The following is a 27,021-nucleotide window of genomic DNA, read 5'->3' on the forward strand; positions in this document are numbered from 1 at the left end:
GAACATTGGACAACATGCTTTTGCACTTAGATGCAAAACAACATGAAGACCTAACCAGGTTTTTCACAACATTTAAAAGAGTCTGTAGGGATAAGCCAGGATGTACAACCTTAGCCATACATGATGTGGATACAGGGGAATCCGTTCCTTTAAAACAACATCCTTACCGCTTAAGTCCAGACAAACAGGCCCAAGTAAAAGCAGAAATCCAGTACATGCTGGAAAACAACTTAATTGAACCTAGTCAAAGTAGCTGGAGTTCACCAATAGTCTTAGTGCCTAAACCTAACGGGTCAACCTGACTTTGCATAGACTACAGAAAAATCAATCCATTACCAAAGGTAAAATTAAAGGGATACTGGCAAGTTTCTTTGACTCCTCGAGCCAAAGAGATATCAGCTTTTGTCAGACCCTTTTATCAGTGCCAGGTGATGTCATTAAGGCTAAAAAATGGCCCAGCCACTTTTCAAAGATTAATGAATCAGGTGGTAGCCAGTGTTCCCAACTGTGTAGTGTACCTGGATGATGTACTAATATACAGTAACACCTGGAAAGAACACTTAAACCAGCTAAAAATTGTTTAAAAAACGGCAAGCAGTGGACTTATTGATAAATCTGGCAAAAAGCAAATCCGGAATAGCAAGAGTAACTTACCTCGGACACATAATAGGGCAAAGACAAGTACTGCCAAGAACAACAAAAGTACAAGCCTTAGTGGAGTTCCCTATTCCCAAAACTAAATGTGAAATCATGAGGTTCTCAGGAATGTGCAATTTCGACAAGAAGTTTGTATGGAATTTTAGTGCTGTAGCTGCTCCATTAACCAATTTGTTACAAAAGAAACCCCAAAGTAGCATGGTCAGATGAGTGTCAGGCAGCTTTTGAAAAGCTAAAGGCAATCTTAAATAATGAACCAGTGTTGGCTGCTCCAAATTTTGCTAAACCCTTCCAGATAGCGATTGATGATAGCAACCTGGGAGTTGATGCAGTTCTATTACAGGATGACGAATCAGGCATAGAAAAATCAATAGGGTACCTTTCCAGAAAAAAAAATTGCCACCAAAAAAAGCATTCCATTGTAGAAAAAGAAACATTAGAATTATTGCCCTTAAACATTTCAAAGTTTATGTCTGCCAAGACTGTAAAGAAACACTAATATACACTGACCATAACCCATTAACATTTGTGGAAAAATTTAAAAGCCAAAATGCTAGAATATTCAGATGGAGTTTGTTGTTGCAGCCTTATCATTTGAAGATTGTACATATCTTGAGGAAAAACAATGTTATCGCCGACGTTTTGTTACGATTTTAACCTTAAGTTACATAAATAACTATGGTACAAAGAAAAATTCTATTAATTACCAGTAGGGTGAATGGGGACATGAATGTGAAAAAATGTTTAGAGATGGCTTTTCATTTCGCCAAGGGTGGAGGTGTCCTGGAAGTGTTTTTTCCCCTCTGTTTAAAAACTAAAGGGGGGCTGTAAGTATTTAAGACTGACAGCAGCTTTTATATTCTCTGGGAACAGTGCGTGAGCTGCATGCCTGTTTCCAAAGCAGCAAGAGAGAGAGATCGCATGCTGTATAGTATCAGTTTGACTGTGTGTAAAGACTGGCTAGAACCAGTATAAACTGGCAGATCAGCGAAGCTCTCTGAAGGAACAATCTGTCTCTCTCAGCAGAAAATCTACATTGGCCTACAGGCTCTGTCTCACCTAAAGAGGAAAAGACCCCTGGAAAGGAATATTTGCATTACTGGAGGTAGCAAATTCTTTTTTATTCCCATCTCCAAGAAGTCTCTACCTCAGGAGTAACTTTCTGTTGCCTTTTGTGCTTCTGGGAGTTCTGGAAATTCAGTTAAGTTTCTATTGAAAGACTGCTAATTCAAAAATCTAAATAGACCTGTTGCTCTACGCCTTGTTGAAAGAGCTGTGTGATGCCTACTGCAGCCAAAGTACCGTGAACACCTGTCCACTACAGACTGTTCATCAAACTTGCCTGGAGACTTCGAGTGGCATCTGACTATTTGTCTCTGGGACACCTCACCGAACCGGGAATGTAACCTGCCTAGACTTACAACCCAGTTGTTTTATTATTCCTAAGAAACAGCTCTAATTTAAAACATCATTTTTAGATCCGGTTAACTGTTGGTTTTTGAATATATGTGTGTGTGCGTGAGACATAGATCTATCTCAGTATTGTTTAAGATTTTGTTTATTCATAAATAGTTAATTTGTTGTCGTTTAAAGATACCTGGTTTGCTGTGTTTTATTCTGGAGGTTAATAAAGTGTTTAATTTGGCTAATTTCTGGCAGGTGGGTAACTTTAATAATATGCTGTGACCTGTGGAGTAATGGGACTGAACTGACAGTGCATTACTCCCGCAACAATGGTGGAAAGGCTTTGGGGAGTCAGGTGGTGAGTCACTTGCAGAATACCCAGTCTCTGACCTGCTCTTGTAGCCACAGTATTTATGTGGCTGGTTTAGTTTAAGTACTGGTCAATGGTGATCCATAGGGTGTTGAAGATGGAGGATTTAACAATGGTAATGCCATTGAAAGTCATGGGGAGCTGGTTAGGTTCTCTCTTGTTGGAGATGGTCATTGTCTGGCACTTGTGTGAAGTGAATGTTACTTGCCACTTATCAGCCTGGATGTTGACCAGGTCTTATTGTATGCGGCAAGGACTGTTTGATTATCTGAGAAATTGCACATGGAACTGAACACTGTGCAATCACCAGCGAATATTCCCACTTCTGACCTGATGATGGAGGGAAGATCATTGGTGAAGACAGCTGAGGATGTTTAGGTCTAGGACACTGCCCTGAGGAACTCCTGCAGCGATGAGCTGGGGCTGAGGTAGCTGCATTCCAACAACCACAACCATCTTTCCTTGTACTAGGTATGACTCCAGCCAGTGGAGAGTTTTTCCCCGATCCACATTAACTTCAATTTTACCAGGATTCCTTGGTGTCACGCTCAGTCAAATGCTGCCTTGATGTCAATGGCAGTCACTTGCAGCTCACTTCTGGAATTCAGATTTTGTTTGGACCAAGGCTGTAATGAGGTCTGAAGTCAAGTGGTCTGGCAGAACAAAAGCTGAGCTTCAGTGAGCTGCTTATTGGTGAGTAGGTGCCATTTGAAAGCACTGTCGATGACAACTTCAATCACTTTGTTTATGATTTTTTTTTATTCATTCATGGGATGTGGGCGACGCTGGCCAGGCCAGCATTTATTGCCCATCCATAATTGCCCTTGAGAAAGTGGTGGTGATCTGACTTCTTGAACCGCTGCAGTCCATTTGGGATAGGTATACCCACAGTGCTGTTAGGAAGGGAGTTCCAGGATTTTGACCCAGCGACAGTGAAGGAACGGCGATATAGTTCCAAGTCAGGATGGTGTGCGACTTGGAGGGGAACTTGCAGGTGGTGGTGTTCCCATGTATTTGCTGCCTTTGTCCTTCTAGTTGGTAGAGGTCGCGGGTTTGGAAGGTGCTGTCCAAGGAGCCTTGGTGCATTGCTGCAGTGCATCTTGTAGATGGTACACACTGCTGCCACGGTGCGTCGGTGGTGGAGAGAGTGAATGTTTGTAGATGGGGTGCCAATCAAGCGGGCTGCTTTGTCCTGGATGGTGTCGAGCTTCTTGAGAGTTGTTGGAGCTGCACCCATCCAGGCAAGTGGAGAGGATTGAGAGTAGGCTGATTTAGTGTTATTTGGCCAAAATCTATATGCCCTGTTTTATGAGGACAGGACTACCTGGGAAAATTTTCATCCAGTTGGGTAGATGCCAGTGTTGTAGCTGTACTAGTACAGCTTGGCTGGTAGTGCAGCTAGTTCTGGAGAATAGGTCTTCAGGACGATGTCCGGGATGTTGTCGGAGCCCATAGTCTCCAGTGCACTGAGATGTTTCTTGATATCCTGCAGAGTGAATCGAATTGGCTGAAGACTGATATCTGTGATGGTGGGGACCTCATCAGGAGGCCAAGATAGATCATTCACTTAGCATTTCTAGCTGAATACAGTTACGAATACTTCAGCGCTGCCTTTTGTGCACACATGCTGGGCTCTGCCATCCTTAAAAATGAGGATGTACATGGAGACTCCTCATCCCATTAGTTTTTTTTAATCGTTCACCACCATTCATGATTGGACACGGCAGAACAATATCTACCATGCCTGATGGTAGATCAAATGACCAATTCTTAAACTTGAATTCACTAGTGATACTGTCCGCTTGGAATGGAGGATTACCGAATCAGCGTCTCATTTAAGGTAGTGACCTGTCTTGCCAGTGCTTATTATTCAAAATGTTCATTTGTGCAAGTATAACATTTGTTTTCCCAAATTCTATTTGTTACAACCGATGCAGAAGGAGTGCACTGAATTTCTCTAGTTCCACATCTCCACAGGTCATAAGATATATTTAGGTGCTTACCCAGTTACCGATACGGTCAATCGTATACTCTATTCTTTATCCCAGAATACAATACACCAACCAGGTTTCGTTAATAAATGACAAAATTATCAGTTTATTATAAAACAAGACTTATCCAGTTATAATGCAAAGCACTAACACACAGTTTGAAATATGAATGTAAATAGATATTCCCTTCTAGATACCCAACACACACACACACACACAGGTTAGATAAAAAATAAGATGTTTTTTCTGCAGAGATTCACTTTACAAAAAGACAAAAAAAAACTCTGGCCAAATACTTGTTAATTCTTTAAAAAATGATATGGAAGGTTATCAGTTGTCCTTTGGCCTGGCATCCAGGTACATGGAGACCGGTAACTGGGATCTTTTCAGAAGCAGTTAGTTCTGGAGATGTTGACAATTAGTCTGGTCGGCTTTTCAGGAGAAATGTGGCATCAGGGATTTCAACTATCACACTGGATTTGCAGCGCTCTTTAGAGAAGTGGAGAAGAATGAGCTGGGTGTTTCTTAAAGCAGGCTACAAACCCAACTGCCTTCAAAACAGTCCACACCCCAACAGCAAGTCAAAACCTCCTGACCACCATAAATCTCAACAAGTCACTTCTCTGTAAACTCTCCTGAGTCACTGAGGCTTCTGTTGTTTACTTAGCTTAAGGCATGTGACAGCCAGTAAAGGTTCATTTTCAAACAAAACCTTCAGTCCTAAAGTCCTTCCATTGACCTTTCAAAACAAAAACACATCCATGTAATCGCTTCAATTCTAAAACACGAGTCCTCAAAAAAAAATGGCAGTACTTTAATAACATCTCCATCCCTAGAGGAATGAACTGTCATTTTAAGTGTGTTTCATTACAAAGAGTGGAAAGGAACAGAAGATGAAAAATATTAAAACACATTTACAAACTCATTCTCATTCACTCTTTACCTGTAACTAACACAGTTCTGCTTTGTACCATCACTGCAATCAGATAACACAAAGCAACGTTAAATCCTAGACAAAACATCTGCAAGTACATTATTTTTCCCCGCAATGTGGATAATCTTTAAGTGATAGAGCCGCAATAGTAAACTCCATCGAAATAGTCTGGTATTCTGGTTTTTGAATTTTTCCACAAAGGTTAAGAGGTTGTGATCAGTATATACCACTGTCTCTCTGTACTCGTGGTGGACATAGACTTCAAAATGCTTAAGAGCTAATAATAAGCCCAGGGTTTCTTTTTCCACTGTTGAGTATCTCTTTTGGTCTCAAGTTAGCTTTTTGGAAAAGTAGCCCACTCACCTTTCTATGCCTGATTCATCTTCTTGTAACAGGACTGCACCAACCCCCATGTCACGAGCATCAGTTGCTACCTTGAAGGGCTTCGTGAAATTTGGGGCAGCCAACATTGGTTCATTCATCAAAATTGCTTTCAGTCTCTCAAAAGATGTTTGGCACTCTCCTGACCACACTTACTTGGTTTTCTTTTTTTGTAGCAAATAGTCAGTGGAGCAGCTATAGTACTGAAATTTGATACAAACTTGCGATGGAAACCATACATCCCAAAAACCTCATGATTTCCTGCTTAGTCTTAGGGGTAGGGAACTCCACCAATGCTTGTACTTTTACTGTTCTCAGCAACACTTGTCCTTGCCCTATTTGCCCGAGGTAGGTTACCCTCGCTTTTGCAAATTCACTTTTGGCAAGGTTTATCACCAAATCAGCCGACTGTAATTTTCTAAACAGAGCTTCTAGTTGTTCTGAGTGGTCCTTCCAAGTATCACTGTATACCAGCACATCATCAAGGTAAACCACACAGTTAGGAACACTGGCTACCACTTGGTTCATTAGTCTCTGAAAAGTGGCTGGGGCATTATTTAGCCCAAATGGCATCATTCGGCATTGGAAAAGACCGTCTGGTGTGACAAAGGCTGACATTTCTTTAGCTCGGGGTGTTAAAGGAACCTACCAGTATCCCTTTAACAAATCTATTTTTGTAAGAAATGTGGCACTGCCAAATCTGTCAATACAGTCTTCCAAGCGAGGAACTGGGTAGGAGTCTGCTTTTGTTACTGCATTAACCTTTCTTTAGTCCATGCAAAATCTAGTTGAACCATCAGGCGTAGGCTTCAACACCACTGGGGAACTCCAGCTACTTTGACTGTGTTCAATTAGGTGGTCTTCCAACATGTATTCGAATTCTGCTTTTACCTGGGCCTGTTTCTCTGGACTTAATCGATAAGGATGCTGTTTTATAGGAGAGGACTCTCCTACATCCAGATCGTGTGTCTAAGGTTGTAAATCCTGGTTTATTTCTACAGACGCCTTTAAATGCTGTGAGTAGTCTTGTTAGGACTTCATGTTGTTCTGCATCTAAATATGAAAGCATAGTGTCTAATCTCCCCAACAATTCAGTGCGAGCTGACCAGATAGCAGGAGGTTCAAGTTGAGAATTGTCTAGGCCTCCTTCTGCCGCATCCTCAGTATCCCTTTCATCCTTCACGGTCCCTACTACCTGACATACCGGTGCTCTCTCATCCTTTATTACGAGAGGAACTGAAAATAAAAGTAAGAATTTATGCTTCAGTTACACAGGGCATTGATGAGACCACATCTCGAATACTGTGTGCAGTTTTGGTCTCCTTATTGAAGGAAGGATGTAAATGCGTTGGAGGCAGTTCAAAGGAGGTTTACTAGATTGATACCTGGAATGAGCAGGTTTTCACTCGAGTTTAGAAGAGTGAGGGGAGACTTGGGGATACAGGGGTCATCTAAACTCTTTTGCTGGGTAAAGACGGCTAATGGAATGCTATCCTGAGTGTTGGAGCTCTAGAGAGTGAGAGTGGGGAGTTAATAGCAGATAATAAGGAAATGGCGAATGAAATGAACAAATGTTTTGCTTCTGTCTTCACTATAGAGGACACAAAAATAGCTATAAATCAGGAGGTGGAAGAAAGAGAGGAATTTGGTGAAATTACAATCACCAGGGAAGCGGTACTGAGCAAACTGATGGAGCTGCGGACCAACATGAGTCCCCGGGTCCTGATGGGCTTCATTCTACAATCTTAAAAGAGGTGGCTAATGAGGCAGTAGATGCGTTAGTGTTAATTTTTCAAAATCACTAGATTCTGCAAAGGTTCCATCAGATTGGAAAGTAGCAAATATAACCCCTCTATTCAAGAAGCAGGGGACACAGAAAACAGGTACCTATAGGCCAGTTAGCTTGATGTCTGTCATGGGGAAGGTGCTACAATCAATCATTAAGGAGACTACAGCTGGGCACTTAGAAAAACTCACTGTAATCAAGAATAGTAAGTATGGTTTTGTGAAACGGAAATCATGTTTAACCAATTTATTGGAGTTCTTTGAAAGAGTAACGTGTGCTGTGGATAAAGGGGAGCCCATTCACGTACTGTACTTGGATTTCCAGAAGGCATTTGACAAGGTGCCACGTAAAAGGTTATTGCGCAAAGTTGGAGCTCATGGTGTAGGGGGTAACATATTAGCATGGATAGAGGATTGGCTGGCTGGCAGAAAACAGAGAGTATGCATAAATGGTCCTTTTCTGACTGGCAGCATGAGTGGAGTCCTGCAGTAAAGGTTTGTTTTCAAACAAAACCTCAAGTCCTAAAATTCTTTCGTTGACGTCTTAAAAAAAAACCACCATGGGATCTCTTCGATTCTAAAACACGAGTCCTTGAAAAAATTTTTTTAAAATGGAAGCACTTTCATAACATGCTCTTGCCATAGTCCGCAAAGGACCATAGGCAACTCTCCCCATTTGAGAGAGACAGTTGGTGATGTATAGCTTGAGGGTCACCACTCCTCGAGTGTGGGGAAAGGTGAGGAGGCAGACCTCCATGAACTACCACAGCCAGTACAAGGATTGAACCTGCGATGTTGGCGTCTTTCTGCATCACACTATAGCCGTTTAGCCAACTAGGTTAACTGACCCCCTAAGATGCCACTAAGTAGATGGTAATGCCATAACCAGCTGTGTGTTGTACGGCCACTAGAGCCGCTTCTAGCCTTATCAAGGGGAGTGCTAACCTCCTCTCCTTTCATACAACACACTATATATGTATGTAGCACTGGAAATTAAGAATCTAATTTCAACAAATGCTGCATAAATCCCTGCACCTTTTCTTCCCATCCAATTTTTCTGTTTACCTAAAGAATGTGACTAAAGAGATAATAATGGATTACATGAGTACAGCAGTGATCACTGTGAAAATGTAGTACTCAAACGATGGACCAATACAAAATCTGGCAAGGTCATTTATTATTGTTCAAAATTTTTGCAAATATAACAGATATTGTGAAAGAACACTTTCACTTGGAATTGTAGTTGGTTGATTAATTCAATGTAATAGAAGTTAAATGTACCTACTACAGGAAGCTGAAGATTTAACAAAATACCTGTATTGGCCAGTTTCTCTGTGTAGTTTGGCCCAACTTACAGCAGTTTCAGCTTTGCGTTAAAGCTTACTGCATTAATTTGGTGTGAAGGTAGTGAAGGCACTAAAACCGCAGGCAAAATGTGAAACAATGTTTAAAAATTACACTGGATAAGCTAATGCTAGTAGACAGATAACAGGATAGTTCTCCCAGCAGGTATCAGCCTCAAACAACTACCTGTTGCAATGCTCTCAATTGGTAAAACCATCTTCATTTATTCAGAATTGCTTTCTAATAGCTCACATTGCACTCATTAATAAGTACAAAATGCATTAAGTTGTCTGAAATTGTACTTACTAAAACAAAAACATTTAAGCAGTATTAATATAGTAGTTAGCTACATCATTTATGTCACTTTGAGCCAAATTGCACAGATGGGTAATTACAATAATTACAAGGTTCTTGTGGTCATTATGCTTTGAACTATTACACTCTGCAAGATGGCAATTTGTATTTTGTCCATCATTTTAACATTTAATGAAGCTCTTTGTTGCTAGGTGGGCAAGAGATAATTACATGATATCAAAGAATGGTCCTGAGGACCTAGCATTAAAATTCTTAGTTTCGCTGCGTTAATTTAGGTGTATATGCAGTGCAGTCCATGTAGGAATGTTACAGCATTACCAGTTCTGCTTCAAGTACAGATGTAATTTCTTATTTACATATCTTTGGTTCAGGATTTTAAGAAGTCATGGTGGTCACCACTTTATCACAGCTCAAGGTCTCCGTGTCTTGTTGAAAGATGTTGACAGTCAAAACTAGTACGGAAATATGTTGGCTTGTTTGGAGGATTGTTCAGATCAATTAAAATGGAAATCCATTGTTCAAGAAAGGTAGTGGTCTTTCTAGTACACTTTTAAAGTCTCCTTTATTAAACACAGTTTTTTTTTAACCCTGGCCGTACAGAAATGTTTACAAACTGAAAAATGAGCAACACTAATAAAATTTTTCCTCATAGTAAATGAAACGTAAGGAGAAATATAGTCTATATATTTGAAGGAACTGCAAGCTGAAAATCTGCAATATATGCCAAAGTTATTTAAACATTATGCTGTCTTTATAAATGTACTGAAATCTGACTGCACATATTAATAAAATTTTAAGTCCTCATGAAACTAATTAATTTCTCCCTGACACTACAATTGGCTGCGAAATTGAACCTTAGAAATTTAGAGGCCCAAGGTCCAACCTGAATTCTGTGCTCATACCAACTGGGGCAACAATGGGTGAGTTCCAAGAGGCCTCTGAATTGGGTGAGGGATGAAGAATGTAAAACCCATTGTTTTCACTACTGATCATTATCCAGCCACTATTGGTGGGAGAAAAACAAGAAATGCTGTAAATACTCAGCAGGTCTGGCAACATCTGTGGAGAGAGAAGCAGACTTAACGTTTCAGGTCAGTGACCCTTCTTCAGAACTGGCAGATATTAGAAATATAAAAGGTTATAAGCAAGTAAAGTGGGGGTGGGGCAAGAGATAACAAAGGAGGTGTAGATAGGACAAGGTCACAGAGTAGCTGACCAGAAGGTCGTGGAGCAAATGCAAACAATAGGTTAATGGTGTGTTGAAAGACAAAGCATTAGTACAGATAGGGTGTTAACGGACTGAAAATTGAACGGACGCAAGTACAAACATGTAAAAAAACACTGGGTAAGCAAACTGAACAAACTAAGATGAAATAAAATAAAATAAACACAAAAAACATTTTTTTTTAAAGGATAAAGAAAAAATAACTAAAAATAAAAGTAAAATGGGGGGGGCCCATCATGTTCTGAAATTATTGAACTCCATGTTCAGTCTGGCAGGCTGTAGTGTGCCAAATCGGTAAATGAGATGCTGTTCCTCGAGCTTGCGTTGATGTTCACTGGAACACTGCAGCAATCCCAGGACAGAGATGCGAGCATGAGAGCAGGGCGGAGTGTTGAAATGAACTGAAATGTCTGTTGTTTACTCCTTCCCACTTCACATATGCCTGATGGCAGAACCTTCAATTGCTTCAGCCCTAACTTGTGGAACTCAGTTTTTAGTCCGTTAACACCCTTTCTGTACTAATGCTTTGTCTTTCAACACACCATTAACATATTGTTTGCCTTTGCTCGACGACATTCTGGTCAGCTATTCTGTGACCTTGCCCTATCAACACCTTCTCCTTTGTTATCTCTTGCCCCAACCCCGCTTTAGTTGCTTATAAACTTTTACATTTCTAACCTTTGCCAGTTCTGAAGAAGGTTCACTGACCCGAAACGTTAACTCTGCTTCTCTCTCCACAGATGCTGCCAGACCTGCTGAGTATTTCCAGCATTTCTTGTTTTTATTTCAGATTTCCAGCATCCGCAGTATTTTGCTTTTACACTATTGGTGGGAAGTGTGCACATGTTGATGTCAAATGATCTCAGATCAGACTTGTCTGTGATGTTCCTCTCTGGTCAAACAACCAGCTGACATTCTGTCCAAGCTACTACATGGAGAATTACAACTTGAGTGAGATGCCACAGAGCATCTGCTGCCCGTGCAACATTTCCCTATCATGAAAGGAAAAAAGTTAGAGAAGAAAAAAAAAGTTTTAAAACTAAACAAGAACGCCAACATCAACATTCAATTTTATAAACTAACCACTGACAATCAGGATTGACTGGAATTCCCGCTGGACTTTTTTCCATTCTATTTCTTTTTTTTTCTGTAAATAACAAACTCTCATGACATCATCACAGGAATAACCTTGGAGGGTTATGGATTTTGACAGCTTAAGGGAGCTAAATTAACATGATTTGATACTACCATTAACAAAGAATCTTTCTGTTTTTGCTGTATGTACATTAATCCAACACCTCATGTCATTACTCTCATCTAAACCCTTCAATGATGTCAGGAGTGCTCAATGCTTTGAGGCGAGAGGTAAAAAGTTGAAATAAAAGGAGGGGAAGTCAAAGCATGTCATAATAAAAACTATTTCTTTTTTAACCTTTTAGTAATTTTGGGGCGGCGCAGTGGTTAGCACCGCAGCCTCACAGCTCCAGCGACCCAGATTCAGTTCTGGGTACTGCCTCTGCGGAGTTTGCAAGTTCTCCCTGTGTCTGCGTGGGTTTCCACCGGGTGCTCCGGTTTCCTCCCACAGCCAAAGACTTGCAGGTTGATAGGTAAATTGGCCATTGTAAATTGCCCCTAGTGTAGGTAGGTGGTAGGAGAATGGTGGAGATGTGGTAGAGAATATGGGGTTAATGTAGGATTTGTATAAATCGGTGGGCCGACGGGCCAGTTTCAGTGCTGTATCTCTATTTATTTTTTTTATTTTATTTATTTAATCTAAATGAGTCTACAATATCCTCAACTGCTTTTTGTTTAAGCACATTAGCACTTTGAGCCATTAGGAGCAACAAAACCAGCACCACAACTCCGCCTCATTACTTCTGCTGCATTGCTGCAATCTCTTCGAGCATTATATTTCCTCCTGAGCCCTTTGTTCGTTGGATACCTGTTGTGTACTCCTTCCCACTTAACATATGCCTGATGGCAGAACCTTCAAGTGCTTCAGCCCTAACTTGTGGAACTCCCTCCTTAAACCACTCCATCTGTTCCACTTCCCTCCCTTACTCAAATCCCAACTTTCAAGTAAGCCATTGCTCACCCTTGCTAAGTTTTCCCTTCATGGCTTGGCGTCAGTTCCCTTATTTACCACCACAGTGACTGTCTAGGATCATTTTTCACATTCAAGATGCTATATATTTACAAGCTGTTGTTGTGCTGTTGTCCAAATCACTTACAGTACGACATAAATGAAAAATAGAAGATCCCCAGGCACAGCACGACTGACACCACACCAAACTTACAGTATATTTATCTTTAACTTTGCTTCTGGCCTGAGCCATGCCTCTATCCCCAAAGTTCCAAATATCTTTGTTTTTGGCAATTTATTAAATGCCTTCCAAGACTCCATATATAACATCCACTACATTTCCTTTTGCTATATAATGTGATTTCCTCAAAAGTTTCCATTAGACAAGCACAATCTGCCCTTTGTAAGAGCACACGACATGTCCCTGATTAGCCCATGCCTTTTGAAGTGATATCTAATTTAATCTTGTATCATGAACACTGGCCTATAATTTCTTGTCTTATCCCTTCTTTCTTGGAACAGGTATGAAATGCTTGTCACTCTCCAATCTTTTTGAATGCCAACCATAGAAAAATTAAATCAAGTTTACATTGGGATTATCATCAACTGTGTGAGACCCACATTTCAGAAAATGGCAGTACAAATGCCCCATTGTCACCACATTGAAATCATCAGAATACTGACTCCATGGTGGGCTATACACGCTTTAATCTCGATGAAAGGAAAATTTGCAAAACATATTCCCTGACCAAAGGCCATCAAGCAAAACTCAATTCTCAAATCTCCACCCAAGCTCGCAGTACTAATCTTTAGGTCTGGCTAAAACACCAGAAAATCTTAGGGTACTGATCCAGGGATAATCTTGTGCTGTCTAGTGACATTTCATTGAAACAGTGGGCTGAATTTTACGCCACACCAAAGAACAGGATGATGGTGGGTGGGTTGGGGTGGGGGGGGGGAGGTGGCGTAAAATGGAGCAGGAGGTTCCGGGAGACCTTTCCGACCCACTCCCGCCTCCACCGCCACTTTACACAGGGCAGCAATGGCAAAAAACGGCCCGCCCACCCCATGCGAATCAAGGCCCTTTAGTGACCATTTAAAGGCCTTTGCCCGCCTCCACATGGATTTTATGCGTGGCAAGTGGATGTCCTAGACCTGAGAGAAGCCGCCTGACAAAAGCAGGTGGCTCTCAAACGTCCCTGGGGGGGTCCTCATGATCCGGGGGTAATCAGTCGGGCCCCGGTGAGGCAACCAAAAATTACCTTTGCTCTAGGCTCCCTGACATCTTTTCTTCACGCTGGGCTATAGTCCCAGCAGTGGGGTGGCGTTGCTTGGACTAAAGGCTGTCAGCCCACTGATTGGCTGGCAGCTCTATTAGGCGAGACTTCCTACCTCAGGCGGGTGGAAGTCCCGCCTCAGAGCAATTGAAGCCCGGAGACCCACAAAATATGAGTCGGATCCCCAGGCGAGGCAGAAGCGGGTTTGTCACCGACCTTTCAATCAGTGACCGGCTCCCGTCCGCCTCCCGTCCGCCTCGGGTAAAATCCCGACCAGTATTCTGTAAAATGGAGCAAGTGTGGCCTTTTGATTGCACTGATCCCAGAACATAAGTGGGATTTCCAAAAGTAACCTCTCAACAGATATAGGTTGATGATTTACACTTTTAGTGACTTTCCCAGCTACCCTCATCACAAGACCTCACACAACTGTAAAAGAAAATCACTGGTAGAAATACAGCCACCTTCCCCAGTACAAATGGCCAGAAAAAATCTTGCTAACACTAAGGTTCTTGGAAAGGAGTCAACATGGGCTCTGGCTAGACCAATTCAGCTGAAGATTACAAAAAAATTAGGCACACATTAAGTTACATACTAAAAGCCACATATTAAAAACATTTTCGTTACAACTTCAATAATATGCTTGTCAATGATATTTAGTGAAGTCTTTCAACTCTTTTGTATGGTGATCAGTTCCTATGCTTAAAGCAAATTAATTATTGGCTTTCTGTCTTCTGGGAAAAGTTTTACTATAAAAAGATCTTCAGTTCATGGACAATCGAAAGTCAATTAATAAAAATCATTCTGTCTGATTCTTGACTGCTCATAACGTCATATTCTTCAGAGCAAGACATGATTATACTGCCTGAGAATGATGGCCATAATGAAAATAATAATAAAATTTCTGATGGAGCGCATCAGGGTCCTTAAGACTATAGTCTAAAGACAAGAGTTCAATTTGCTCTCAATGTGCTGTTAAGATATATAATGGTAGTTTCCCTTCAGCCAGACCTTCCACAGGACTACCATTCAAGATGGACAGTAGAGCGAAACGTAAATATAATGATATCCCACATGTGCTACTCTTCATCCTACCCACCATACACCTAGTACATAGAGGAAGAGAGGACTAGCCAGGCACATGAAACTGTTAAAAATGTTAACGAAATGTATTGCCTTGTTCCCAGATGCAGCCAAACAACACTACATCGAATAATGCAACTTGTCTAAGTGCTATTAGCAGAGCATTGTCAGTTCTCTATAGTATCTGTTGACTACACCAGTCAGAAGCTAGCAAACCTCACCATCCTTGTACTGGGCTGTTGCTATTCAGAGTTCTTGTGCATATATCCTATGGAGAATTCTGAGAAATAAAAATATCCCCTTTAATTTTGTCTTTGTTTATGTAATAGAAAGCATAATTCCCACTTTGCATAGAATTACATAGAATCTTTGGCCTCCTTATCTCGAGAGACAATGGGTAAGCGCCTGGAGGTGGTCAGTGGTGTGTGGAGCAGCGCCTGGAGTGGCTATAAAGGCCAATTCTAGAGTGACAGGCTCTTCCACAGGTGCTGCAACAAAATTTGTTTGTCGGGGCTGTTACACAGTTGGCTCTCCCCTTGCGCTTTTGTCTTTTTTCCTGCCAACTGCTAAGTCTCTTCGACTCGCCACTCTTTAGCCCTGCCTTTATGGCTGCCCGTCAGCTCTGGCGAACGCTGGCAACTGACTCCCACGACTTGTGATCAATGTCACAGGACTTCATGTAGCATTTGCAGACGTCTTTAAAGCGGAGACATGGACGGCCGGTGGGTCTGATACCAGTGGCGAGCTCGCTGTACAATGTGTCTTTGGGGATCCTGCCATCTTCCATGCGGCTCACATGGCCAAGCCATCTCAAGCGCCGCTGACTCAGTAGTGTGTATAAGCTGGGGACGTTGGCCGCCTCGAGGACTTCATTACATAGAATTACATAGAATACACAGAACAAAAACAGGTCATTTGGCTAAACTAGTCTGTGCTGATGTTTATACTTCACACAAGTCTCCTCCTATTCCATCTGCTGCATCTCAGCCTTTCAGCATATCTTCTGTTCCATTTTCTCTTGTACTGATCTAATTTCCTTTTGAAAGCATCTAAGATATTTGCCTCAACCAATTCCTGTGGTTATTTCACCTAATTCAAATAAATGAATCATTTATGACTATATTTGGTCTGAATTAAAAATGTGTGGAAGTTAATTGTTTTAAAATATGAATTATGATATATTTATCTGAAATTGTCTTTGGGTATTTGATAAAACAGTTTGAACTGAGGCAGTGAGTCTCAGCAATTGCTGCCATTTGGGCAGTTGGGCAAATCACAGCTCAGCATTACCATGTCCTCGTCCAACTCAGCAATCCACACTTCCATTTGGGAAGGGGAAGGGTAAGAGTCACTGATACGGAGTTTAAGTGGGAAACTTGGATGACTCTTCACCTCCCTCGCCCTGTCACGCAAAGACCAACTGCAGCACGTTCACACCTGCCCTTCCAAGATCAACTAAACCAGCATAGAGCAAGGGTAGTAGTGAATGATTTGTGAACTATTCCTCTTGATTATTTCTTTACCCAGTGTTTTTATTTCCTTCCTCATTTCTTATCAAAATTTTCATTTTAAATAAATACTACTTGAAAAGAAAACCCTTAAGAACTTTATTTCTTCACCTTTCTGTCTGCAGCTTCTAGAATGTTCCATCATATACAGTAAAGCAATACTGTTATCCTCCAGTCATCCTCCAGATGCTCTTCAGCATCCCTGATTCTAATCAGTCCACCATTAGTGGCTGTGCCTTCAGTTGCCTAGGCCCCAAGCATGGAATTTCCTCCCTAAATCTCCCTGCATCTCTACCTTGCTTTCCTCCTTTAAGACACTCCTTAAAACCTACCTCTTTGACCAAGCTTTTGGTCATCTACACTAATATCTCTTTATGTGGCTCAGTGTCATTTTGTTTTATAATGCTCCTGTGAAGCGCTAAAGGTGCTATTTAGATATCAATAATTGTTGTAGTTGTTTTTTTAATGCCACTAGACATGTAGCCAAATCTACATCTCCAATCAACTTCTAAAGCTGGTGAAGTATGGTTATGACACTGCAATAAAAACAGTTTTAAAAAAATAAAAAATAAAGCATCCTCCTTTCCCTGGCTAGAACAGTGAAATCGAATTGGTAGGCAGTTTTATACTGGCACGAGAATTAGTTACTCTGATGCAGGTCAAGCAACCTTTGCCTATTTTCCTTGAGCACTCGGCTAACCAAGCAAAACCACTTTCAACTCTTGACTCACAGCTTTAGTATTGGAAGATCATATTGATCTTTCTAGTTTGCCCTACCGAACTAACCCATTCTTGGTTTTCTATGTAACTTTTCCTGATTGCAACTGACTCTTACAGCAAGTAACACAGAGAGATACAGACAAAGAAGCCTTTAGCTTAACGAGTTTATCCTTCTAAAAAAAACTAATGGTTTCTGCCCTCCTGTTTACATACAGCACCAACCTGCCTCTTGATGGTTTGCACAATGTTTGTTGCTCATTTGGTTACCTGACAGTCCAGATACTAAATCCTGTTTTCTGTGAATAGGTTCTTCCTGACATCAGTCCAAAGAATACCTTCAGCGTATTGTACCAACGTCCCTTGTCTTCAGTTGTGGTTAAGCTTGCTCTAGACTTGACCTCTCTTTTCCAGTTAGTATCTTATTTAAATCTATATGGTTACTTTTCATTCATCTCCTCTCAAGGAGAAGTCTGATTTTTTTAACCTTTCCTCAAAATTCCATTCTTGAATATTAGTATGCATCTTTTATGGCTCATTGACCATAACTTAATGCTATATTCAAAGTGCAGCGCAAATGATTTGGGATTGCACTTCATTGTTCGATTGGATTTCCTGATTCTCCAACAGCATGGCTGGGCACAGTAAGTGCTGAATCCCCAGTCACTGTCAGATCTGTGAGTTTCTCCTTAACTAGTGTTATGTTTAAATCATGTTTCGCCTACGTTCAGTGTGAAAAAGACCAAGCCCTCTCTGTCATGCCTATTTATGGCAATTATCTGTTAATTTACTGGGATATACTTGTGCTAAACCTTCATCGAACCTTGGTTAGTGTTGAGTGGTAGTACCACCATGCTAAATGGGATAGATTCAGAACAGATCTAACAGCTCAAAACTGGGCATCCATGAGGCACTGTGGGCCATCAGCAGCAGCAGAATTGTGTTCAACCACACTCTGTAACCTCATGGCTCAGTATATCTCTTACTCCACCATTACCATCAAGTTAGGAGATCAACCCTGGTTCAATGCAGCACCAGGCACACCTAAAAATGAGGTGTCAACCTAGCGAAGCTACAACACAGCACTTCTTCTTCTGAGGCAATCCCTCGAGACTGAGGATGACTATCTTCCACTCTGGTTCAGTGCATTCTAACATGGCTAACAAATCCAATGCGAGAACCAAAGACTCTATCCTATGTGGGCAGGTAGTGTTTGAAGAGTTGGATAGGTGAGTTACTTGGGGGGGGGGGGAGAGGGGGGGGGGGTGGAAAAGAGTCTCTGCGCTCCTTCCGCTGCCTGGACTTGGCCTTCGCGTGCTCCTGTTGAAATCTCACAAGATGCTCGATACCTTCCTGAATGCACCTTCTCCATCTGTTTCAGAGGCCTTGTTGTTTTGAATGCAAAACAGCGGAAGAACATAAGAAATAGGAGCAGGAGTAGGCCATTTGGTCCCTTGAGCCTGCTCCTCATTCAGTAAGATCATGGTCGATCAGATTGTGGCCTTAACTCCACTTTCCTGCCTGCCCCCCATATCCCTCGACTCCCCTTTCAATCAAAAATCTATCAAACTCAGCCTTGAACATATTCAATAACTCAGCCTCCACTGTTCGCTGGGGAAGAGAACTCCAAAAACTCTGAGACACGAAATATGCCTCATCTCCATTTTAAGTGGGAGACCCCTTAATTTGAAACTGTGCCCCCTAGTTCAAGATTCCCCTATGAGGGGAAACATCCTCTTAGCATCTACCTTGTCAAGCTCCCTCAGAATCTTATACGTTTCAATAAGATCACTTCTCAATCTTCTAAACTCCACTGACTATAGGCCCAACCTGCTCAACCTTTCCTCATAAAATACATCCCTTATCCCAGGAATCAGCCTAGTGAACCTTATCTCAACTGCTTCCAATGCAAGTATCTCCCTTGTCAGGAAAACCGTATATGCCAAATAGGAAATATTAATTTCATTTGTTGGAAAATTACCTTAAGACTTTTAATGAAATAAAACCCTACCAGTAACTTTTTAAAAACTAGCAGCCAAGATGGCCACTGTCATTTACATCTGAAATACCAGGAGATTGTAATGGAGACAAAAAGTCTAACAAGAAGCCTAGCCAGGGCAATAGCTTGCTCTAAGTGACTGAGTTATCTAGAATGGCTTCATTAGCACGACAATCAAGGCCATCCCCACTCAGACTTTGAAAGAGACAACTCCCTCGAAGTGTGAATGGACACTCTGGGGCATGTAGAACCTTGAATTTCATTAGAAGATTCCAGAAAAACCTCATTAGAAACAAAGGGGGATTGAGAAGAACGATGTGACCACCTGTTCATCTCAGAAGAAACAAGTTTTGTTGCAAAGACAAGCAGACAGGCAGTAACTGAGTGTACAGGAGCAGAAGGCTGCTGCTCCCCTATCTCTGTCCCTCCCCAGGAAACATCAAGTGAAAACCGTCTGCAACTGGGGGACTCTCCAAACCGCTACAGGCAGCGACAAGGGGAAGAAGGCCAACTGCAATTCTGCCTTCAAGCAACCCTGAGCAAAGCAGGTCAACCAAAGTGCATTTTGACCAGCAAGGACTTCAAGAATACAGCTTCAGCCAAGGACTGTATTTAAGTTCCATTTATTTTGGACTTTAATCCAATCACCAAATCTATTTTGCCTCCTGTAATCTATTTGTGTATGTGTGATTCTCGTGTGAATGTGTGCTTGAATGTGAGCATATGTTTTAGTATTTTTAAATCAGGTTACAGTGTTAAGTACAATAAAGCTAACCTCTTTCTTGTTTAAATTCAAGAAAACCTCTCTGATCAGTTCTTTCACAATCACAGTAAAGGAAAAGGTAACACACTCACGGAGGTGGTAAGCACAACCACTGTTGAAAAGGAATAAACCCTGTTGCAGTCAAATAAGAGGAAAGGGCAAAAGGGAAGCCTGAGACCCCCTCCTCACCTAGCCGTAACTCCTCCTTGAATAAGGTGACCAAAACTGTACGCAGTATTCTAGGTGCAGTCTCACCAATGCCCTGTACAGTTGTAGGAAAACTTTCCTACTTTTATACTCCATTCCCCTTGCAATAAAGGCCAACATTCCATTTGCCTTCCTAATTGCTTGCTGTACCTGCCTGCTGACTTTCTGTAATTTATGGTCCCTCCCAGGTCCCTCTGTACCGCAGCATTCTGCAATATCTCTCCATTTAAATAATATTTTGCTTTTCTATTTTTTCTGTCAAAGTGGACATCCTCACATTTTCCCACATTATACCCCATTTATCAAATTTTTGGCACTCACTTAACTTATCTATATCCCTTTGCATACTCTTTGTATCCTTCTCACCATTTGCTTTCTTACCTGCTGTCGTATCACCAGCAAATTTGGATATAACACACTTAGTCCCTTCATCCAAGTTATTAATATAGATCCTAAGTAGTTGAGGCCCCAGCACTGATCCATGTGGCACTCCACTGGTTACTGTTTGTCATCCTGAAAATGACCCATTTATTTTGACTATCTGTTTCCTGTTAGTTAGACGGTCCTCTATTCATGCTAATATATTACGCCCAACACCATGTGCTTTTATCTTGTGCAGTAACCTTTTATGTGGCACCTTATCAAATGCCTTTTGGAAATCCAAATACACTACTTCTGCTGGTTCCCTTTTATCCACACTGCTTGATACATCCTCAAAGAGCTCTAATAAAATTGGCAAACATGATTTCCCTTTCACAAAACCATGTTGACTCTAGATTTCCTGCTACTAGCTCTTTAATAATAGATTCTGGCATTTTCCCAATGACAGATGTTAGGCTAACTGGCCTACAGTTTCCTGCTTTGTCTCCCTCCTTTCTTGAACAAAGGTGTTGCATCTACAGTTTTCCAATCTGCTGGGACCTTTCCAGAATCTAGGGAATTTTGGAAGATTACACCCAATGCATCCACTATCTGTGCAGCTACTTCCTTTAAGACCCTGGGATGCAGGCCATCAGGACCAGAGCACTTGTCAGCCTTTAGTCCTATTAGCATTCCCATTACTTTTTCTCCAGTGATGATGACTGTTTTAAGTTCCTCCCTCCCTTTTGCCTCCTGATTTTCTACTCTTCTTGGGATGTATTTTGTCTCATCTACTGTGAAGACGGATACAAAATACTTGTTCAAAGCCTCTGCCATTTCCTCGTTTCCTATTATTAATTCCCCAGTCTCACCCTCTAAGGGACCAATACTCACTTTAGCTACTCATTCCCTTTTTATATATTTGAGCAAGCTTTTTAGATTTCTTGATAGCTTTCTTTCATACTCCAATTTCTCCCTCTTTATTTTAAGTCATCTTTTGCTAGTTTCTAAAATTTTCCCAATCTTCTGGCCTACCACTCATCTAAACTTCCTTAGTTAGCCACAGATGGTGCATTCTTCTGGTCGTCTTTCTTCCTCAATGGAATATATCTTTGTTGATTGAGAGTTATGAAATATTTCCTTAAATGTCTGCCACTGCTTCTCTACTGTCTTACCTTTTAAACGATTTTTCCAGTCCACTTTAACCAACTCTGTATTCCTATCCCTGAAATTGTCTTTATTTACATTTCAGAGACAAGTTATGGACCCACATTTCTCACCCTCAAACTGAATGTGAAATTCTATCATGTTATGATCTGTTTTGTCTAGAGGATCCTTTACTATGAGGTCTTTAAGGAAGCATCGTGCAATAGACAGAGCCAAGCGATCCCACAACCAACGGATCAGATCAAAGCTCTGCAGTCCTGCCACATCCCGTTGTCAATGGTGGTGGACAATTAAACAGCTAACCGGAAGAGGAGGCTCCACAAACATCCCCATCATCAATGATGGAGCAGCCCAGTAGATCAGTGCAAGAGACAAGACTGAAACATTTGCAACCATCTTTAGCCAGAAGTGCCGAGTGGATGATACATCTCGGCCTCCTCCTGAGGTCCCCAGCATCGACCAATTCTTGATATCATGAAACGACTGAAGGCACTGGATGCTGCAAAGGCTCTGGGTCCTGACAATATCCCAGTTGTAGTACTGAAGACACGTGCTCCAGAACTAGCCGCATCCCTGGCCAAGCTGTTCCAGTACAGCTACAACACTAGCATCTCCCCGACAAAGTGGAAAATTTCCCAGGTGTGTCCTGTCCACAAAAAGGAGGTTAAATCCAATCTGGCCAATTACCATCCCATCAATTTACTCTCAATCACAAGCAAAGTGATGTAAGGTGTCATCGACAGTGCTATCAAGCAGCACTTACATAGCAATAACCCGCTCATGGATGCTCAGTTTGCATTCTGCCATGACCACTTGGCTCCAGACCACATTGCAGCCTTGATCCAAACTTGGACAAAAGAGCTGAATTCCAGAGGTGAGGTGAGATCAAGGCAGCATTTGACCGAGTGGGGCATCAAGGAGCCCCAGCAAAACTGAAGTCAAAGGAAATCGGAGGGGAAAACTCTCCACTGGTTGGAGTCATACCTAGCACAAAGGAAGATGGTTGTGATTGTTGGAGGCCAAACATCCAAGCCTACAGGACATCACTGCAGGAGCTCCTGAGGGTAGTGTCCTAGGCCCAACAGTCTTCAGCTGCTTCATCAATGACCTTCCCTCCATCATGTCAGAAGTGGGGATACTCGCTGATCATTGTACTGTGTTCAGTACCATTCACGACTCCTCAGATTTTGAAGCAGTCCATGTCCACATGCAACAAGATCAGGACAACATCCAGGCTTGGGCTGATAAGTGGCAACTAATATTTGCGCCACACAAGTGCCAGGCAATGATCATCTCCAGCAAGAGAGAATTTAACCATCTCCCTTTGACAATCAACAGCATTATTATTGTTGAATTTCACCATCAACATCCTGGGGGTTATCACTTATCAGAAACTTAACTGGACCAGCCAAATAAATACTGTGGCTACAAGAGCAGGTCAGAGGCTGGGAATTCTGCAGCGAGTAACTCATCTCCTGACTCCCCAAAGCCTGTCCTCCATCTGCAAGGCGCAAGTCAGGAGTTTGACGGAATACTTTCCACTTGCCTGGATGAGTGCAGTTCCAACAACACACAAGAAGCCTGACACCATCTAGGACAAAGCAGCCTGCTTGATCGACACCCCATCCACTACTGTAAACATTCACTCCCTCCACCATCGGCACACAGTAGCAGCAGCGTGTACCATCTACAAGATGTACTGCAGTAAGGCTCCTTCGACAACACCTTCCAAACCCACGACCTCTACCACCTAGAAGGACAAGGGCAGCTGACGCGTGGTAACACCACTGTCTGCAAATTCCCCTCCAAGCCACACACCATCCTGACTTGGAACTATATTGCTGTTCCTTCACTGCCATTGTATCAAAAACCTGGTTCTCAAACTTTCGTGGTTGAAGGACCCCTTTTCAAATGAAATAGTAATCATGACCCTCCCCATCTGAATTATAATACTATATAATACTCAATGTGAAAGTGCTGCATGCAAGGAATGTTTTAATAACTTTTTTAAGAAAACAGGTATTTAGTTAGAGATATCAGAGAGATGGGTCTGCCTACTTCTCACTGCAGAGTCTGTGTATCCTTGGCAGGAGCTTGATAAGGGCACAAGGTGAGAGCAAGAGCACTGTAGGAGCAGAGCATGGAGACAGCAAGACATGGGGAGAGCAAAGCACAGGGAAAGCACTAGGAGAGCAAGAGCCCAGTGGCAGCAGGAGCCTGGAGACAGCATAAGAGCAGCAGGAGCCTGGAGAGAGCATTACAGGAGCAGGGGGCGAGCAGGAACACGCATAGAGCAGAGCACGCCTCCGGTCACTGCTTACACACTTATGTTTGACTATGGCACTCTCGGCAATGGCCCTCATCACCCACCCCCGGGCCCCAGTTTGAGAACCACTGAAATAAGGAATTCAGAAGAAACCGCTTTACCCAGAGTGGTGAGAATGGGGAATTGTTTTTATTCTTTCACGGGACGTGGGAATTGCTGGCTTGGCCAGCATTTATTGCCTATCCCTAATTGCCCTTGAGAAGGTGCTGGACAGCCACCTTCTTGAACCGCTGCAGTCCATGTGGGGTAGGTGCACCCACAGTGCTGTTAGGAAGGGAGTTCCAGGATTTTGATGCAGCAACAGTGAAGGAACTTCCTACCACAGGGAGTAGATAAGGTAAATAGTATTGATGCATTTCAGGAAAGACCAGATAAGCATAAGAGAAAAAAGGAAATAGAGGGTCATGCTGATAGTGAGATGAGGAAGGATGCGAGGAAGCTTGAGTGGAGCTTAAATGGCAGCAGAGACTAGTTGGATGGCTTGTTTCTGTCCTGTATGTTCTATGTAATTCTATGTATACATTCACCTTGGGCAGAAGTGCTAAACTGGCTGCAGTAAATTGGCAAATCAGGTGGAGTCAAACAAGCCACCCAGAACAAACATATACACCAATGTGATGACCTGGGGACAGTACTCCTAGGTCCGGAAGGAGCAACCTACTGTCAACCGATTTGGTCAGGAAGTCGACAAACATTTTAATTCACCCCTAAAGACGAATTTCATTCGCATAATATCTAATTCTAGTCAGAAGAGGATATTATTAAAGCATAATTTAACATGGCAGCAGTGAAATTAACAATCTTGTCTTTATTAACAAATCTATGTTTAATTTGAATAGACACCTCAAGGTTAGAGCTCCAATGCTGACATTCATTCTGTTACTTTCTTAACTATGAAAAATTCATAACTCTACATCATGCTTAGTGGAATACATCTCAAGTACATTTGATTATACCCCACTGGGTTACACTAATCACATGAATAGATATTGGGCAGTACAAACACACCCCTAAAAACAAAATTCTCAGACCACTAAAGGGAATGACCAGCCCCACTGTACCCCAGAGTATATCTAAGGCAGACCCCAAACTTGTAACTTTTCCTTTGAAGAGGATATGCTTAAAACAGCACAAAATGGGAATAATATTAAATTTTGCCATCGGACAATAAATAGGCGATGAGAACTAGGAGCAGGATTAGGCTATATCGAGCCATTCAATAAGATCATGACTGAATTTTGACATCAGCTCCACTTTCCTTCACTATCCCCATATTGCTTGATTCTCTTAGTACTCAAAAATCTATCATTCATCAACTGAGCATCCACAGCCCTCTGGGTACAGAATTGCGAAGTTTCACAACCCCCTCTGAGTGAAGAGATTTCTCCCCATCTCACTCCTAAACGGCTGAACCCTTATTCTAAGACTGTGACCTTTAGTTCTAAACTCTCCAGCCAGGGGAAAGAGCCCGTCAGCATCGACCCAGTCAAGCAGTCTTAGAATCCTATACATTTCAATAAGATAAGATAGCGAATTGGCAGCCCATTTTACACCTGTCCCGATTTTCTTTTCTATCAGCTACCGCAAACCTGCTCAAAATAAAATTATTCTATCATGGACTTCCCTTACACCCATCTTTCTGAATCTGTCGTTCCCAAAACCACCCTGCAAAATGTTGTGAAATATCTCCTTAACCCTCAACCCCGCTCCTCAATAGCGTCAATTGACTTTGAGTTAACTATCTTCTCTACAAGTTTGTTTATGTTATCCACTATCCTGCACAAGGGGTTGAAAGTTTTCTCCGAAAAGCTTTTTTAAAATTGTCAACCTTACATGAGGCTTGTGAATTTTGTACTCATCCTCTTACAACCCACCTTATCAATACTTTCCCTTACTTTGAAGGCCTCAAGAGTCTTTTCTCGAACAGAAATATGTTTAATCATTTGAGTCCAACTTCAGAGTTAACTCTACCTTATGAGCATAAGGACTGAGACAGAACCAGTTTGCAGACCCATTTACTTAAATGCAGCTGAGATTATGTTTTAAAGTGACTTGCAGTGAAATAGCATCTTTTTCTTAAAGCCAAGATGTGTGTCCGTGACACCAAAAGTGTGAAATGTGAAAGATTTGTGAATCAGAGCAGCTTGGGAAATTTTGAAAGTGAGATTGCTGATGAAAAAGGTTAGACAGATCATAACATATTTAAATAAAAGGTACATAATTTGCTGTGTCAGGGTGTCTTCTGGCATCTACCATTAGTCAGATTTGCCCTTCCTTGTTTAGGATTTTAAAATTTTTGCATGAATGTGCGCGCTGACAATGCTGCAGCAAGGAAAAATAGACATGACAGAGGAAAAAGGGAAAGCAAAAAAAAGTAATATTTTACATTTTTAAAATCTCCCACAAAGTTTAAAACCTGAAGGAATGAGACTCCACATTTGTAATAGGTAATTTTTCATGCCAGAGAAGTTGACTGGCAGTAATTAAAACTTATCACATCACTATAAAGGGTCCTTGGACTGAAATCAGCCAGACTTAAATATCTGTGGTGAGTTTAGTTTGTATCTACCCTGCAAATACAACTTCACGCCATTCAATGAATTTCATTGGTGAGCCAGATAGTGAGATGCTACTTTTGCAAAGCCAAGAGTGGGCAGCCACAACCTCTCACAAAGCAGTTTTAGAATTTTTACGTTTAACTGTGCATTTGCCCTCATCTGAAGCTGCTGTAGCATTTGCATTTTAGCCTCGCCACTACATTGACAGCAAATTATAGACCAGAGTTTTGTTATCATTTGAAGTGAAACACATCAAACGGGATATTTTTAAACAATGATGACTAAATCTAAATATATTGTATTTACAAAGCTCTGGCAACAACAGCCCAGGAAAGAAGTATTAAAGCTAAAGATGACGTTATAAGAATGTCCAGATACGTTGGCATGACGTAAAAACCCAACTAGTTCACAAATGTTCTTTCGGGAAGGAAGCCTGCCATCCTTACCCAGTCTGGCCTAAATGTGGTTCCAGTGCCACACCTATCCTTTGATGTGGCCTAGAAAGCCATTCAGTTTTTCCAAATCAGCGTAACTAAGGATCTGCAATCATACCATTTACTCCTCAGG

The 27,021-nt window shown here is 41.7% G+C and overlaps 1 protein-coding gene and 1 non-coding gene across 2 annotated transcripts in view; both read right to left on the reverse strand.

The window, feature by feature from the left end:
- The window catches only part of LOC137380054 (receptor-type tyrosine-protein phosphatase gamma-like), an 870,349-nt gene that overhangs the window by 630,755 nt on the left and 212,573 nt on the right, over positions 1-27,021 (reverse strand). The window lies entirely within an intron of this gene.
- LOC137380469 (U6atac minor spliceosomal RNA) lies at positions 8,363-8,489 on the reverse strand. The gene has a single exon (XR_010977035.1). It is a non-coding gene; the product is annotated as a U6atac minor spliceosomal RNA (small nuclear RNA).

Source organism: Heterodontus francisci, chromosome 19 (assembly GCF_036365525.1).
Source record: "Heterodontus francisci isolate sHetFra1 chromosome 19, sHetFra1.hap1, whole genome shotgun sequence".
In the NCBI taxonomy this organism is placed as follows: domain Eukaryota; kingdom Metazoa; phylum Chordata; class Chondrichthyes; order Heterodontiformes; family Heterodontidae; genus Heterodontus; species Heterodontus francisci.